Source organism: Marmota flaviventris, chromosome 5 (assembly GCF_047511675.1).
Source record: "Marmota flaviventris isolate mMarFla1 chromosome 5, mMarFla1.hap1, whole genome shotgun sequence".
Lineage (NCBI taxonomy): Eukaryota > Metazoa > Chordata > Mammalia > Rodentia > Sciuridae > Marmota > Marmota flaviventris.
In genome coordinates, this window is record NC_092502.1 from 114,404,545 (window position 1) to 114,421,517 (window position 16,973).

Here is a 16,973-nt window from a genome sequence, read left to right on the forward strand (position 1 = left end):
ATTATCTGCCCAACTTGTGTGTAGAATATAAATTGAGTACTCTAATTTTAGTACTTAGCAGGTAGATAAGTACTCCTTGAGTTCCTTTGGCATGTAGGTACTTTTACTTTTTAATAGTGTTGTAAAAATATAATGATTATATTTATGACTCTGTTGATTAAATGAAAATGACTAAAAATAGTAACACTTCTTAGTATGTGCTTAGTGAACCTTTCTAGTGGGAACAGAGGCAGGAATTGAATCTACTTAAGTAATGATTTTTACTTTTGGAAGTGAGCCTGTTGGTATTACTTCACCCCCACAAATGATTTCTTAAAACAAGGGGATATAAATTCCTTTTTTTTTTTAAACCAAATGAACAAAAAGTCAATATTTTATTTTAATATTGGCTGGAAATACATTACAGTCATAAAAGGCAGTGACATTAAAAAGATCCTCTGTGTTTTTTAATCTCCAAATATATTTCTTCCAGGAGTTGACCTGGTATGACCTCAAGAGTCCACTCTAACTCCTTTCCTATAATTTACCTTTTCTTTCCTGTAATCTTGCATGAGCCATGAAGAGTTTGCCTATTTTGGGCAGTGAGTTCTTAGATGTTCTGGTTGTAAGTGTTAATTTGGTCTGCAGTGAGAATCAAATCCATCATGGAAGAGGCCTGGATGGCTTGAAGAGTTTGGACAGGACTTTGGGGGAGCTGGTTTCTCCTGTCTCTGGTGCTACATATTCTCTGGCTGGTGACCTTGGTGATATTGATGTTTCTGTTGCTACTGTTTGCTAGCATTCCTTGTGTGCATATTATATTTAACTATGTCTTGACTTATTTCATTTCCTTTGTCCTTTAGCAATTGTAATTCTTCCCCAAATGTTTGCTGCTAGCAAGGCTGAGCAATTCCTATTTATCTGCTACAACAAACTTCTCAAGCTCCCAAATTAGGACACTGATCAGATATAAATTTTTTGTTAAAATTGGCACTTCTTCAAACATGTGCTCAAAGGATGCTATCTTCCTTTTTAAAAGTATTTCAGGTGGAAAATTCTTCATTGCCAAAACTTCCATCAGTTTAGGAGTCAGTTTACCTTTAGTGAGAGAGAGACCCTTTGGCAGTTTTTGTGGTATTGTAAAGGAGAACAACAGCTTCTTCTACAGCATGTTGGTGACTCAATTTGAGAATCTAGAAGCACCCAGGTGATGAAGGAGCCATGGTATGTGTGCTGGCATTAGCCCACAGAGAGATAATCAGTGTTTACATGGGAAAAGCTTGCATCATTTTCATCTGATATTGGTCTTCATCAGTGTCAGCATCATTCTCTATATTGAGGGCAAGGAAAGCAGTTGGTAATTTCAGGCTGATCTATACCCAGGCACAGAAGAACTCCTTGAACAACTTCTGTTCCTTATCTTTCTTATTGACAGTGTTTAATTATCTTTTTTGGGGGTTGGAAGGTACCAGAGATTGAACTCAGGGGCACTCAACCACTGAGCCCCATCCCTTTTTTGTATTTGATTTAGAGACAAGGTCTCACTGAGTTGCTTAGCACCTTGCTTTTGCTAATGCTGGTACTGAACTCATGATCCCCCTGCCTCAGCCTCCTGAGCCACTGGGATTACAGGTGTGCACCACCACATCTGGCATGTTTGATTATCTTTAATACTACCAAGCCACCTATCTGCACTCACTTCACAGCCATATGTCCAAGGCCACCTTTACCTTGGCCTTACTCTACCACACCAATGGTGGAAGTAGAAGAGATTGTGATAGAGCTGGGGCTTTCTTTGTTAGACACCATCTTTCCAGACAGAAAAAAAAAATATTTTTTTCTTTGCTGAATTATTTGTGATTATAATTTTTAGATGCTGTTTTTTAAAATTTACCTTCAAAATTTAAATTTTTAACAAAAATTTACCTCTTTGTGTGCCCCCACACATATAATTTTAAATAAAAGGGGAGAATGTTCAATTGTTGTTTTGAGTCATACTGACATTTTAATCCATACCTGCAGTTAGCTGAATTTGGTTATTTTGTCTTCTCAACCAAATATATTTTTGTACTTTCTGTAAGCTCTCCTTTTACCACTGTTGTTCCTGTGCTTTTTGTGAGCTTGTTATGTTTGCTATTGTTGTAATCAGTTCTAGTTTCTGAGATTGCTGCATTTATAGAGGAAACCGTAATAGTTGTCTGATGGAATGTCTTAGTGAATCCTACACCATATATAAAATTGATTCAGTCCCGGGATAAAGAGAGTGATTGGTTCAACTTCTTAGATTGACAGGAAGTGAAGTGATTGGTTCAGCTTCTTAGATTGACAGGAAGTGAAGTGATAAGATAAAAATAAAATGGGTAATGTATTCAATTATGTTGCTATCCAGTATAGCTATATAACCATGACAAGTTGCTAATGTTTTGAAGTAGCATTTTCATGTGCTATGGTTATCTTAAATATACTGACCTCCCTTTGAAGATAATTACAGAATATATAATTCCAGGATTGACAAGAGTTAAAATTTGGCAACTGTAGTGGAAGTAGTTTATTATTTTTTATTGCTAACAATGATAAGATTTTATTTTGGGGTCCAAGTTTTCCTATGAACAATTAAAAATTATCCTATTTTAGACTAAAATTTTCTTGAAGACAATGACCATGCTTTATCCAGAAAAGCCTGATACTTCTGAAAGTAAATGTTTGAATGAATGTAGGAACTATGAGTATGTATGAATACATGTATGATGGATGAATGACCCTATGCAGATTATATCTGTATTTTGAATGAATGACTAGGAATGTGTGTTTTGGCTAATTATAATATTAGAGTCATTCAAATAGCTTGCATGACCATGTTTAAACAGTGACTGATAATTAAAATTTCTTTTAGTACCAATAGAAAGAAGCTATTAAATTTCTGGATCTTTAAGCAAATGGGGGGAGGGTTTCAATATAGAAGTAAAATTAATGTGAAATATAAATGTGTACTAATTAAGTATAACAGATAACTAATTACAATTAAATAGTCCATAATTGAATTATATGGCAGGTACATATTTTAGTAGGCACATCTGTGTTGTGTGAGTCATTATTCTTTTACTTATTTTCTTTTACATTATTCTATAAGTCAAAACTTTTAACTTCTCTTTACCTCTAGATAGCATTCATGTTGTTGAAATGCTCTTTAATGGTATATTCTGAGACTAGTAAAATAGTATTTGTGAGTAGGCTCCCTTTATTTTGAATTTGGCCTATAACTTGCTTTGAACAATGGAATATTGAGGAAAATTCACATAGGCAGAAGTTCGAACACTGTGGCCTTTGAAAGGCATATGAGTGAAGTACTTCACATAATGACTTCTGCAGCCTCAGTACCCTAATGGGAAGGCACATGGAGCAGGACTGTAGCCTAGAGCACAGCCACAGTCAACCAGTACCCTCCATGTATTATTTCAAGTCCCTGAGACTTTGGAGTTTGGTACTCATATATACAAAAAGTTTTAAAATAGAAAAGTGGCAATAAAGATTGCTTATGAAGGAGAAGTAATCCACAAATTACATTTTACACAAAATTAAAACTAATTTTAGGGGCTGAGGTTGTAGCTCAGAGATAGAGTACTTACTTAGCTTGTGCAAGGCACTGGGTTCGATCCTCAGCACCAAATAAAAATAATTAAAATGAAGGCATGTGTCTAATAACAACTTAAAAATATATTTTTTAAAAAAGGAATTTTAGGGCTAGAAGGAAGCAAAGAAAATGTTACCAAGAAAATGTGGGCATTGGGATATCTACTGGTTTTTTTTAGTCACATTTTTTAAATTAGTTAATTAATTAATTAATTTAAAAATTTTGATTTGTTATATATGACAACAGAATGCATTACAATTTGTATTACATACTTTTTCATATCTCTGGTTGTACACAAATTAGAGTCACATCCTTTGTGTCTTCTTACATGTATTTAGGGTAATGATGACCATCACATTCTACCATCTTTCCTACCCCTCTTCCTCCTGCCTTCCCCTTCCTCCTTTTTTTCCCCTTTGCCCTATCTATTACTAGCCTTTGTGTATTCTTCCAGAATTTATTTGTGTATATGAAAGCTAATATATTTTCTTCTGTGGGAAAATTTTAAAGTACTAATTCAATTTCAATAGTTACAGAGCTACTCTATTTCTTTTTATTTCAGTTTTAGTAAAATTGTATTTTTTTCTAGGAAATTGGAAAGTTTTCAAATCTGTTGACATTAAGATTTTTGTTTTATTTTGGTACCAGGGATTGAACCCCAGGGCACTTAACCACTGTGCCACAGCCCCTGGTCCATTTTTAATATTTTATTTAGAGACAGAGTCTTGGTGAGTTGCTCAGGACCTCACTAAGTTCCTGAGGCTGGCTTTGAACTTGTAATCTTCTTGCCTCAACTTCCTGAGCCACTGGGGTTATAGATGTACATCAGGGCACCTGGATTGGCATAAAGTTTTAAAAATAAGCTTTATATTCTTATCTTTTTAATCTTTAAGCCATCCATAGTTACATCTCTTTTTTTAATTAATTAATTAAATTTTTTATGTGGTGCTGAGGATTGAACCCAGAGCCTCACACATGCTAGGCAAGCGCACTGAGCCACAACCCTAGCTCTGCATCTCCTTTTTTATTTCTAATATTGATGATCTGTACTTTTACTGTTGAAACTTTGATTATTTTTTTTGATGGTGTTTATCTTTTATGTTTTTAAGTCCATGGTTTTGACTTTGTTTATCCTGCCTATTTAAAATCTTGGTTATGTATTTTACTGATCTCTCTCCTTATCGTTATTATTTTCCTTAGTCTCATTCTTCATTTTGCTTCCATATTTCTCATACTTTTAATTGAATGCCTAGCTCACTCACATTCTTTCCTATGCCACTCCCCGAGTATCACCACATTTGCCACAGAACAATGTAAGTTTTGATACGTAGTATTTTGGGTATTGTCTATTTCTGATTATTTTCAATTTTAGTCATATCTTGTATCTGGAGTTATTTTAAAGTGAATTTCAAAATTGTAAACATAATGAGGGTTTTTTTTTGTTTGTTTGTTTACCTTGTTACTAATTTTGCTTGTAGTCAGAGAAGGTGGTCTGTATGATGGTATTGACTTTTAGAAATTTGTTGAGGTTTGCTATTTAGCCTAGGGTGTCATCAATTTTGTGTGTTTGAGAATCATGTATATTCTTCCAATTTTTATATGTAGTGTAATATTTATGTTCATTGAATTGAATTTGTTAATTATATTTGTTTGACTCTATTTTTACTGAAATGTGACATGTTGATTTGGATTTGTCAATTTACTCCTTTCTGTTGCTCTGTCAATTGTTCCCTTATGAAGTTCCTTTTAACTATTTAAATACTAGTTTGGGCTGGGAACAGTGGTGCTTGCCTGTAATCCCAGGGGCTTGGGAGGCTGAGGCAGGAGGATCATCAGTTGAAAGCCTGCCTTAGCAAAAGTGAGACACTAAGCAACTCAGTGAGACCCTGTCTCTAAATAAAATACAAAATAGGGTTGGCTCAGTGATTGAGTGCCCCTGAGTTCAATCCCCAGTACCCCAATAAATGAATAAGTGCATACATACTAGTTTGGAATTATCATCTATTCCTAGTGCACTGAGCCTTTTCACATAATATAATGACTCTATAATAATGCTTTTTAATTTTATAGTCTGGTTTTCTTTTAGGTGGTATTTTCCTGGTGTATTTTTTCTAACTCTTTCTTTTTTTTTTTTGATACCAGGGATTGAACCTAGGGGTGCTTAACTACTAAGCCACATCCCTAACCCTTTTTACTTTTTATTCTAAATAGGGTCTCACTAAGTTGCTTAGTACCTCGCTAAATTGCTGGGGCTGCCTTTGTTTGAATTTTGCAATTCTCCTGTTTCAGCCTCCTGAGTCACTGGGATTATCTAACCCTTTCTTATTATTTATTGTAGATCTACCTCTATAAATAGAAAATAGCTGGGGCATAGTTCTTTAACCTTTTTCACAACTTCTGTCTTTCAGCTGTAGTGTTTGTTCTGTTTACATTTGTGAATTTTTATGGTTTTGGAAGGACTTCAAGTATCTTACTTATATTTAACTCTTTATCTTCTTTAAGATGTACCTTATGTATCTTTGGATTTATATTGTTCACTAGTGATGGATATTTCACAGCCATTAGATTTGCAAATATGTCTTCTCAAATATTTCTCCTGGGTCTCTTTTAACATCTGTTTAAACTTTTCATTTAGTTTTCAGTTCTCTTAATCCTTTTCCCTATATAATCTATAAATTATAATTCTCTTTTACTGTAATTAATCTGTTATTTAACCTATTCACTAAATTTTTGCTTTAAAATTATATCTAGTTTCTTTTTTATAGGTTCTGTTTTCTCTGAATTCTTCCTGTTCCTCTTGTCAACTTTCCTCTTGCTTTTAAAATAGTTTATTCCATTTTAATACTGTAACATTTTACTTCCACTTTCATTTTCTTCTTGTGACTGAGTTCCCCTATATAAAATAAAAAGTGGATTAATCTAGAATCACTAATTGGACTAATTTAGGAAGTATGCCTTATTTTAAGTTCAGGGTCTTTTTTTTCTTAATAATTAGATAATAATGTTTTGAGACTATATACCTAATAATGGCTAAATCGGATTAGGGATAGAAAGACCAGTTAGGAGACAAATACTATATTGTAGAATTGTAGATTGGGAAATATATGTTATTAAATAGACATATCACAAAGACACATCTGTTCTGTGTGAAAACCAAAGAGTAGTTTATATCAAATTTCAACTTGTGGGATGAGAATGAGTTTTGCATTCATAAGTATGGAATAATTGAGTTTATTGACTTTAGAATGTGAGAGAAATAGAAGAACATTTAGGATACAAAGATACATTAGGTAAGAGAAAATACAGTCTAGCATACAATAAGTAAATGCCAATCTAGCATATAAAAAGTAAATGTGGTTAGCCCGGTATTGGTACATACCTATAATTCCAGGGACTTGGAGGCTGAGGGAGGAGGATCACGAGTTAAGAGTCCAGCCTCTGCAATTTATGGAGCCCTAAGCAAGTTAGTGAGACCCTGTCTCAATATAAAAAAAGAAAAGGACTGGGAATGTAGCTCAGTGGTAAAGCATCCTGGGCTCAATTACCAATACCAAAAAAAAAAGTAAATGTATATCAGCAGGGAAAGAGTTAAAACCAAAGGAGTGGACAGACTTCCAAAGGAATTAAGGGAAAAGACAAAATGCTATGGGCTGATACTGAGATATAATCAGTATTAAGTCCTAGAAATAGATGTAGAATCCATTGGTCAAGACAATATATATAGTTAAGTGGATGGGCTCACAGCTCAGTGGCAAAGTACTTGCCTAGCACATGTGAAGCACTAGTTTTGATCCTCAGCATGACATAAAAATAAATAAATAAAGGTTAAAAAAAGGAATAATGAAAAAAAGACAGTATAGTTGAAAAGTCAGGATAAATAGTCAGTGAAACTATTGATAAATTCATTGAAATAAGTTAACTGTTTTTCCCTATAGAACTTACTTGAGGTTCTTGTGCATGAATGTACCATTTTGTGGCTTAAAGATGCAACTTTAATATTTATTTGATTACTGTGTTTCAAAATATATTGTAATAGGATCATTTGTGAAAATGTTCTCAGAGGTCTAATCTGAAATGCAGCAATAGAGGAAATAACCTCCCTACCCCCCAACGTTCAATGTACAATCCATTAATGATATGTATATCATTCATTTGCATTTTCAGAACTTTGTTATCCTAAGAACAAGAGATTTTGTTAACTTTATTCACCTATTTTCCAGAATCTACAGTCAGTATGATAAGATAGTTTTTAAAATTCCCAGCTCACAAATAATACATTTGGTTCATAAGTGAATGAGGTTGAGTACACTTAAGTCTTTAAGAACTTGATTTTCCAACTGAAACTGCCCACTTAATTGCCTAGTTCAGGAGTTCTATAGTAGATCTTCGGGGAACAGAAGCTTTCAGAGGAAAGCTTTGATTTATTCTCTTTTCATGATCTGTGCTTCAAAGTGGAATTTTCCTTGCTTGATTACACTTAGGAGAAGAGAAGTAGTGATGAAGGGGGAAATCAAAGTAAGCTATGCTTTAAAAAGAAAAGAAAAAGTGGTCACTGCCTGAAAAACAACTTTGGCCTCTTTAGTTGTATATTGTTTCAGCTGAACCCTGTGATGAGCTCACTGCTGGTCAACTACTGATTTCTTATAAAGGATGCTGCTTTTAAAAATTTTGTTATTTACGAAAAAACAAATTAAGATGAACGGTCAATATAGATTTGTTTATTATTGGTATTGCTTCGTATATGTAAAACGTGAAAGGATTCTGAATAATAGGCTTTTACATTCTTTTTGTTGTTGTTGTTGTAGATGAGCACAATACCTTTATTTTATTTATTTATTTTTATGTGGTATTGAGGATCAAACCCAGTGCTTCACATGTGGGAAGCAAACGCTTCACATGTGGGAAGCAAACGCTCCACCACTGAGTTACAACCTCAGCCCCAATGGGCTTTTAAATTCTATTTTAAGTGTCAGCTATTAGAATCTAAGTAGTAGGTAAGATTATATTAATAATTTACCTTCAATATTTTGTGATTAAAATTGGGTAGGTAGCATCCAAAAAGATACATAACCTCTAGTGCATTAGTGTTGTCTTTTTATTCATTCTTTAATGATTTTTTTCCTAATGTAAACTTAGGATTAGTTTTATTTGAATTAAAAATGCCCAAGAGAAATATTTTATCTTAAAGAAGAGTTTATGCAAGCCCTTGCTTCTAATTCTTATTGATTTTCAGCTGAGGTTTTCAAAGATTTAAATTTAAAATGCCAAATTACAGATATATTAAAAGGGAGTAGGATAATTATTTTTTAATATTAAAGAAGTTACCAATTAATGTATTAAGGGGAGTTTATCCAAATTATGTTACTTTATTACTCTATTAATTGGGGAACCTAAACAGAATTTTATTCTTTGTCCAGCAAATCAACCGATTTAATTGATACTTAGAGGAAGATTTAAAATAGCTTATTTACTTTTTCTTCCAATAGCTGTGCCTCCTTATTATTATTGTCTTCTGTAGCACCCTTTTGCTTTTTAAATAATGGTTAAACTTTAGGCTAGAATTAAAAATTACTTTACCATCTGTCTCTAGTCTCCCTTTCTAACTTAACTCCCCATTACATCTAATAAATTATATTTCTCTCCAAAGGCATTCCTTTTTTCTTTCTTTTCTTTTTTTTAAATTGAGATATAATTCATATATCATGTAAAATTTACCTCTCAAAATGGCCTTAGTATATTCACAAAGATGTGCAACCATCACCATTGAATTAGTCAGGATTCTCCAGAAAGACAAAGGCAGTAGGAGATATATGAGAGGGAATTTATTAGGAGAATTAGCTCAGACTTTGAGGAAGATGAGAAATCCCAGGGCAAGCTCGAACTGGGATATGAGCAGCCTGGCCCAGGCCAAGTCCAAAGGCCTCAGATCCAGGGAACCTGATCCTAGCACCAGGAGAGAGAGGAAATCAATATTCCTTTGAGACTCCCTCTGATTGGGTAGTTCCTGCTGGCATTGAGAGCAGATTTACCTGCTTAGATCCACTGACTCTGGAAACATCCTCACAGACATACGCAGAAATAATCCCACACCAGTTCTCTAAAGCTATTCCTTAATCTAGACAAGTTGCCACATAAAATTAACCATCAGGATGGCTAATGTTTGAACATTTCCATCATCAGCTCATTCTTTCTTCCCCCTGCACTTAGTTAACCACTAATCCACATTTTTTGTTCTATAGATTTGTTTATTCTGGATATTTCATATAAAGAGAACCACACAATATGACTTTTGGTCCTATCTATTTCTTATAATTTTGGTCCTATCTATTTCTTATAATTTTTTCAAAGATCATCCATGAACTTCATGAGCGTGAAGCAACACTTCATTCATTTTTATGGCTGAATAATATTCCATTGTATGAATATATTACATTTTAGTTATACATTTCACTTGATGGACTTTTAAGTTGTTTCCCCATTTTGGCTGTTATGAACATTGCTGTTATTTATATTCAACTATAAGTTTTTGGGTTGACACCCTTTTAATTCTCTTGGGTATATTCCAAAGAATGGAATTGTGGGGTCATTGATACTTTTTGAAGAACTCTTGATTTATTTTCCAAAGTGACTGCACTGTTTTATGTTCCTATCAGCAGTGTTTTAGGGCTCCAATTTCTCCGCATCCTCATTGATACTTGTTATCATCTTTTTTTAAAAAATATTTTTTTAATTGTAGTTGGACACAATGCCTTTATTTTATTTATTTTTATGTAGTGTTGAGGATTGAACCCAGTGCCTTGCATGTGCTAGACAAGCACTCTACTGCTGAGCCAAAACCCCAGCCCAATGTTATCATCTTTTTTATTATAACCATGCTAGTGGGTGTGAAGTGGTATCTTACTTTTTTAAAAAAATATTTTTTAGTTGTCAATGGACCTTTATTTTGCTTATTTATATGCGGAGCTAAAATTGCACCTGGTGCCTCACTCATGCTAGGCAAGTGCTCTCTCACTGAGCCACAGCCCCAACCTTTATCTTATTTTTGTTTCCATTTTCCCTAATGATGGATTATTTTGATCATCTTTTCATATGCTTATTGATAATTGTTTGTGTTCTTTGGAGAAATATCTATTCACATCTTTCATCATTTTTTAATTGGGTTATTTGTCTTTATTGTTTCTTAATTTATACTAGTTGTTTAAAATTCTGTAGCCTATGCTCTTATCAAATACATGATTTGCAAATATTTTTCCAATTCTATTTTTCTTTTGATTTTCTCATTAGTGTATTTTGAAGCACAAATATTTTTTATTTTCAATGGATTCCAGTTTGTCTAATTTTTCTTTTGTGCTTTTAATGCCATATCTAAGAAATTATTGCTTAATACAAGGCTTTTTTAATTATATGTTTTTTGTAGGATTTAAAAAAAATAGTTTTTTGGCTGGTCACAGTGGCGCATGTCTGTAATCCCAGAGGCTCGTGAGGCTGAGGCAGGAGAATCGCACATTCAGTTCTAGCCTCAGCAAAAGTGAGGTGCTAAGAAACTCAGTGAGACCCTATTTCTAAATAAAATACAAAAAAGGGCTGGGGATGTGGCTGAGTGGTTGAGTGCCCGAGTTCAATTCCCAGTACCCACCCCCCACCAAATAAATAAATAAATAAATAAATAATAGTTTTAGCTCTTACATTTAGATCTTTGATCCATCTTCAGTTGATTTTTGATATGAGGTAAGATAGGGATGAAGGATACTTTATTGTAAAAAACACATTTTCACAATTTTTGCTTTACTTAAAATAATCTTATACTTGAGCTATTTTTTGCCTATTCTGAAACATCACAAAATTCTATCTATCCTTTTTGATCCAACTCAAATCACCCTTAAGAAACCAAGAGTAATCTTAACTTCTATATGACTTTATATTCTTTTTGCAACACCTTTCCATCTAGTATTATATAAATGAATTTTATCCCTAAAGAAAAGTTCATAAATGAATTTTATCCCTAAAGAAAAGCTCATAGTTTGGCTTATTTTTCATAGTTCATTGTCGTGCAGGAAAAACCTTCTTTTGACCTTTTTAGAGTCCTGGCTGAGTCTAAAAATTAAACTAAAAAAGACAGATTAACAGAAGAAAAGGATATAGATTTATTTAATGTAATTTTTATGTTACATGTGTCTTTATTAGAAAATACAAATTCGAAGAAATGGCTAAACTTGACAGTTTTTACATTAGGTCTGATGAAGAAGAAAGTTGTGGAAAAATGTAATGGGACAAAGGGTATGAGTTAAGGGTGGGGTGCGGGGAAGGTTAGCAGGGTCTGTTCACTCAGATTCCTCTCAGTATTCCTTATCCCTTCATCTTTAGAGAAAAGGATGCTCTTTTCCTCAGGTATATGGCACTTCAGGGTCTTCCGACTTGTTTCTGAAGAGAAGGAGGTGATCAATAAGTCCTTCCTATATCAGCCATTTCTCAAATTCCTTAAGTTTAACATTCTCAGTATGCAAGTCACATATCTTGGGGAATTGTGTTCTGAAACCATCTTTAGCATTTAACATTTATCATATGAATGAATTATAATAATAGACTTCTGGTCTGGTAGAGGCAAAAGGAAATTGTAATTGTATTTGTTTAGACAGGAAATAAACAGTCTAAAACACCAATAGAATAGCAGTCTTTTATGACAACTGTGAACATACAGACTATGTATTTTATCAGCCCTTTATTATCATTAATTTAATTGTTCTTGTGTAAAAATAAGATATAGTTTTATTGTAAAATAGCTTTAACATTATGGTATCAAAATATAAATTCAGTTTTTTATGAGATTAGAAATGGCAGATAGTAGATAAAAACATTTTGGGGGGATAGTAGAAAATTCTGCATTTATGTAATTTAACTGGACAATTAGGAGTTATTAATAATATTGTTTATATTTTATCTTATTTTAAATATTAAACTTCTTTTACAGTTAGATGCTGATAGATAATATTGAACAAAGTTTACTTAAAAATTCCTGTTGTGCTTGTTATTGGAAATATTCTGTAAAACCTGAGTAATGCATTATCCTACTAAAGAAAATTGCCTGGGAAAAGCTGTGATTGACAGTTTATGTTAAGGCTTGCAATCTTGTATGGGTATCATGCCAAGCTTTCATTTATTTACTTTCTCAAAAGTGGAAAGAGATTTAGAAAAATATAGGCTTACCACAGAGTTCCTTTTGAAAAACTATTGTCTTGTGAGAAAATGTCCAGCTGAGCTTGCCTATAGTTTTAGCCAGTGATTCTTTAAGATATGGATGCCTGTTGCTAGGTCTTTAAGGTCATTCTAAGAGGCTAGAAATTGATCAAAAGAGAAGTTCTTCTTTTGGTGCTATAGATAAGCAAATGCAGTTCCATGAACATTAACTTTTGATATGGAGGTTACTGCTGTTTATTAAAGAACTACTAAGGAAGTTATATTTTACTAAAACTTGATATTCATGAAATAAAGTTGTAAAGAGTACCGTGGTACACATAAGACAATTGTAAAAAGCTATATGTTTGGGGCTGGGGTTATGTCTCAGTGGTAGAGTATTTGCCTCACATGCATGAGGCACTAAGTTTGAACCTCAGCATGACATAAAAATAAATAAATAAAATAAAGATATTGTGTTCATCTACAACTAAAAAGATATTTTAAAAAACAGTTATATTTTCATAAAAGCACTGTTATCAGTGTTGTTTTGAATTAAAGATATGATTTTCAATTATTTAAATTATTTATTTTCAATCATATTAATTGAATTTCAGCATTTATTTTGTTTTTAGTTGTTCCATGATATAAAATCTATATTTTTCATAGCAATGTTTTTGTTTTTGACCAAAATTTTCTTATAACAAAGCATTATATATTGTATCTTCAATATGAATCACCCATAACCTTTTTGCTAAAGCAGATATATACAAAACACCTTCTTTTCCAAATTTGCTTGTGTAGGAACATATTATTGGTGTGTGTGCTTATAAATGTATAATGTGTAAATACTTTGCAATACCTAGTCAAGATAAGCATAATAAAATTACTTCTTTAAAATTATTTCTAGGGCATTGTTTTGTGATATTAAATCACGTGTATTTGGTCAAATACTGTGTATATATGCACATATGCACTCATTGTATATGTGTACATGTGTCAGTGTATTTATGCTTGTGTGTGTGTGTTTTCACACAGAAGTACTTATATATGAATCTATAATTCTAATCCATTTATCCAAGAACTACCTTTATGAACAGCTGAGACTTCATTAATGTTTGTCTTTCCACTGTTACAATTTAATTTTTTCTGATTCTAAAAGTTTCCATTTTATTTTAATTCTATATTCTTCCCAAAATATCATATATTAAGCATTTATTACAGTAAAGATTTTTCTTCTTTTATTACCTTCCTAATGGTATGGTATAGGTAATTTTATTTTTTCTTTGTGCTTAAAATTTTTCACCTATAAAATAAAGATTATAATAATAATGTACTTTCCTCAATGAGTGCTTTTGAGAATTAAGTAATTCGTGTACATTTTTTTTAGAATAATTCTGGCTTAAGTTAATACTCTACAAGTGATAGATATTGTTAATATTTTCACCTTTGTGGGACTGATTGTCTTAGTAAAAGACTTAATGGGATACATAGTAAGGCATCTTAAGTTCTCTCATTCCTCATACTTAAGAGCACAGTAATATGAACTACAGAGGAATCTAGAAGTTTAGCTTGTGACAATCTTACATTCACATTTATTTTAATATAAATATTTTTAATTACTGGTTATTTTTCTATCTTTTCCTTTTCCATTATACCTCTATTTTTTTAAACAAAATTGATTCAGCACCAAAATGCATCATATTTATCTTATTGTTTTCTTACCTTGTGATGACCTGCTAAACTCTCCTAGTCACTTAAAGTTCAATTTGAAAACTAGCAGGACCAGCTAGCTTACAGGAAAGATTGACATCATAAGATGAGAAACAGCTGGTATAGGAAGAAAATGCTGTTGAAAAAGAATAGGATTCTATTAGATTAGAGTCACTTATAGAAATCGGGGTTTTAAACACTTCCCTTCTAATTGGAAACTTCTTATTCAAAAATAAGGAAAAGGAAGCTGTATAGCCATTATGGAAAACTATGTAGTAGTTCCTTAGAAACAATTAAAAATAGTACTGTTATAGGATCCAGCAATTCCAGTACTGGATATTTATCCAAAAAAAATGTGAAATCAGTATGTTGAAGAGATGTCAGAATTCCCATATTCATTGTAGCATGTGGAATTAACCTAAGAGTTCATTGACAAATGAATCGATTAAAAAATAGCATATACACATAATGAAATACTGTTCACCCTTAAGAAAGGAAAGAAATCTTGTCATTTGTGACAACACAGTGTTTGACATTTATGCTAAGTGAAATAAGCCATCACAGAAAGACAAATCCACATGATTTCACTTACATAAGGACCATAAGAGTTGAAAAAGAAGTTGTCTAAATGATATCCTAGAGACGAATTAAGTCAAACTTTAAAAAGAGAGTGAAATATTGGTTGCTAGAGCTTGGGGGATAGAGATTTGGAAACAGTGAAAGGACACAAAATTTGAGTTGGATGGGAGAAATAAGCTCAAAAGATCTATTGTACATCATGGTAAATGCAGTTAATAACAATATGTTATGTACTTAAAACTGCTAAGAGGGTGAATATTAAGTTGTCTTTTCACAGAAAAATAAGTATGTGAGGTAATATATATGTTAAATAGCTTGATTTAGCCATTCTACAATATATACTTACATCAAAATTCCATATCGTGCATCATATATGTATTTGGGGGAGTACCAGGAATGAACTCAGGCGCACTCGGCCCACTGAGCCATATCCCCAGCCCTATTTTATATTTTATTTAGAGACTGGGTCTCACTGAGTTGCTTAGCACCTCGCTTTTGCTGAGGCTGGTTTTGAATTTACGATCCTCCTGTCTCAGCCTCCCAAGCTGTTGGGATTATAGGTAGGTGCCACCACGCCCGGCCATATATATAATTTTTACTTCTCAACAGAGAAGGAAAGTTAACAACTATTAGTTGTAACTTCTATACATAATTTATTCAAATAGCTCAGTATACACTGTGAGTATAATGTGATTGATTTTATATATCAAAATAATCTATATAGGAAGAGATGTTATTTTTATAACACAGGTGCATATATTGCATTGTTGATTATCCACAAAGTCTGGGACTTGAGAGTTTGTGACATGGGCCAAGTTTGTTTTGGGGACTACCAACTCTTCTTTTTTATGCCATTTCTCACTCCATTTCACCTGCCAGTATTATGTATTTTCTTTTCCTTCAAGCACAAATAGGTTTTTTTTTTAAGAGAGAGAGAGAGAGAGAAAACTTTTTAATATTTATTTTTTTAGTTTTCGGTGGACACAACATCTTTATTTTATTTATTTTTTTAATGTGGTGCTGAGGATGGAACCCAGCGCTGCTGCCGCGCCCATGCCAGGCGAGCGTGCTACTGCATGAGCCACATCCCCAACCCCACAAATAGTTTTTTAAGAAAAAAATATGATGAATGAAGTTTTATAATTTTATAAGTTTTATAATTTTCTGAAACCACAAATGTGTATTGTGTTTTCCTTTCTAGAGTATGTGATTTTAACAGAAAAGAAATCCTTTAAGTAACTTAGACTGCATATATTGAAAAACTATGTTAAATATATTTTCTTAATTACAACTCATGTGAAGAATCTTACATAGTGAATTAAAATTGGGAGAATGTGTTATATGAATGAAATTATTTATTTTTATTGAGCACTCATTATGAATTGCATTCTAAGTGCTGAAGCACAGCAATGCACAAATGAAATTCCAACTCTCTTTTGAAGAACTTAGGTTTTAGTAAATGACAAAGATGAAAAGCAAGATAAAAATAAGGTAGGTATTGATAAATGCAAGAAAATAATAGAGTCTGGGTAGTCATATAAAGTGTTTACATATGAGTGTGGAAATTGCCATTTCATATAGGATGGTCAAGAAGGCATTTCTTAAAGGTGGCATTTAGTTAGAGACTAATCTGAAGTGATGGAGTAACTAAACCGTGTGGATATGGGGGGAAGGCATTCTGATTAAAGGAAACAGGAAGAGGAAAAGTTTGGAATCAGAAGCAAGTTAAACATATTCCAGGAATAATTAATAGACCAATGTGGCAGTAGCTAAATGATGGGGAACAAGACCAAAGCTAAGATCATATAGGTTCATGTAGGTTCATAGACCAAGTCATTTATGACATTGGAAACCATGATAAAGATTGTCTTTTTTACTCTGAGCTAGAAAAAAAAAAGGC

The 16,973-nt window shown here is 32.7% G+C and overlaps 1 protein-coding gene and 1 pseudogene across 1 annotated transcript in view; one reads left to right on the forward strand and one right to left on the reverse strand.

The window, feature by feature from the left end:
* Adamts6 (ADAM metallopeptidase with thrombospondin type 1 motif 6) overlaps positions 1-16,973 on the forward strand; it is a 293,953-nt gene that overhangs the window by 58,086 nt on the left and 218,894 nt on the right. The gene's annotated exons all lie outside the window — the stretch shown is intronic.
* On the reverse strand, positions 517-9,368 carry LOC139705816 (eukaryotic translation initiation factor 3 subunit H-like; annotated as a pseudogene).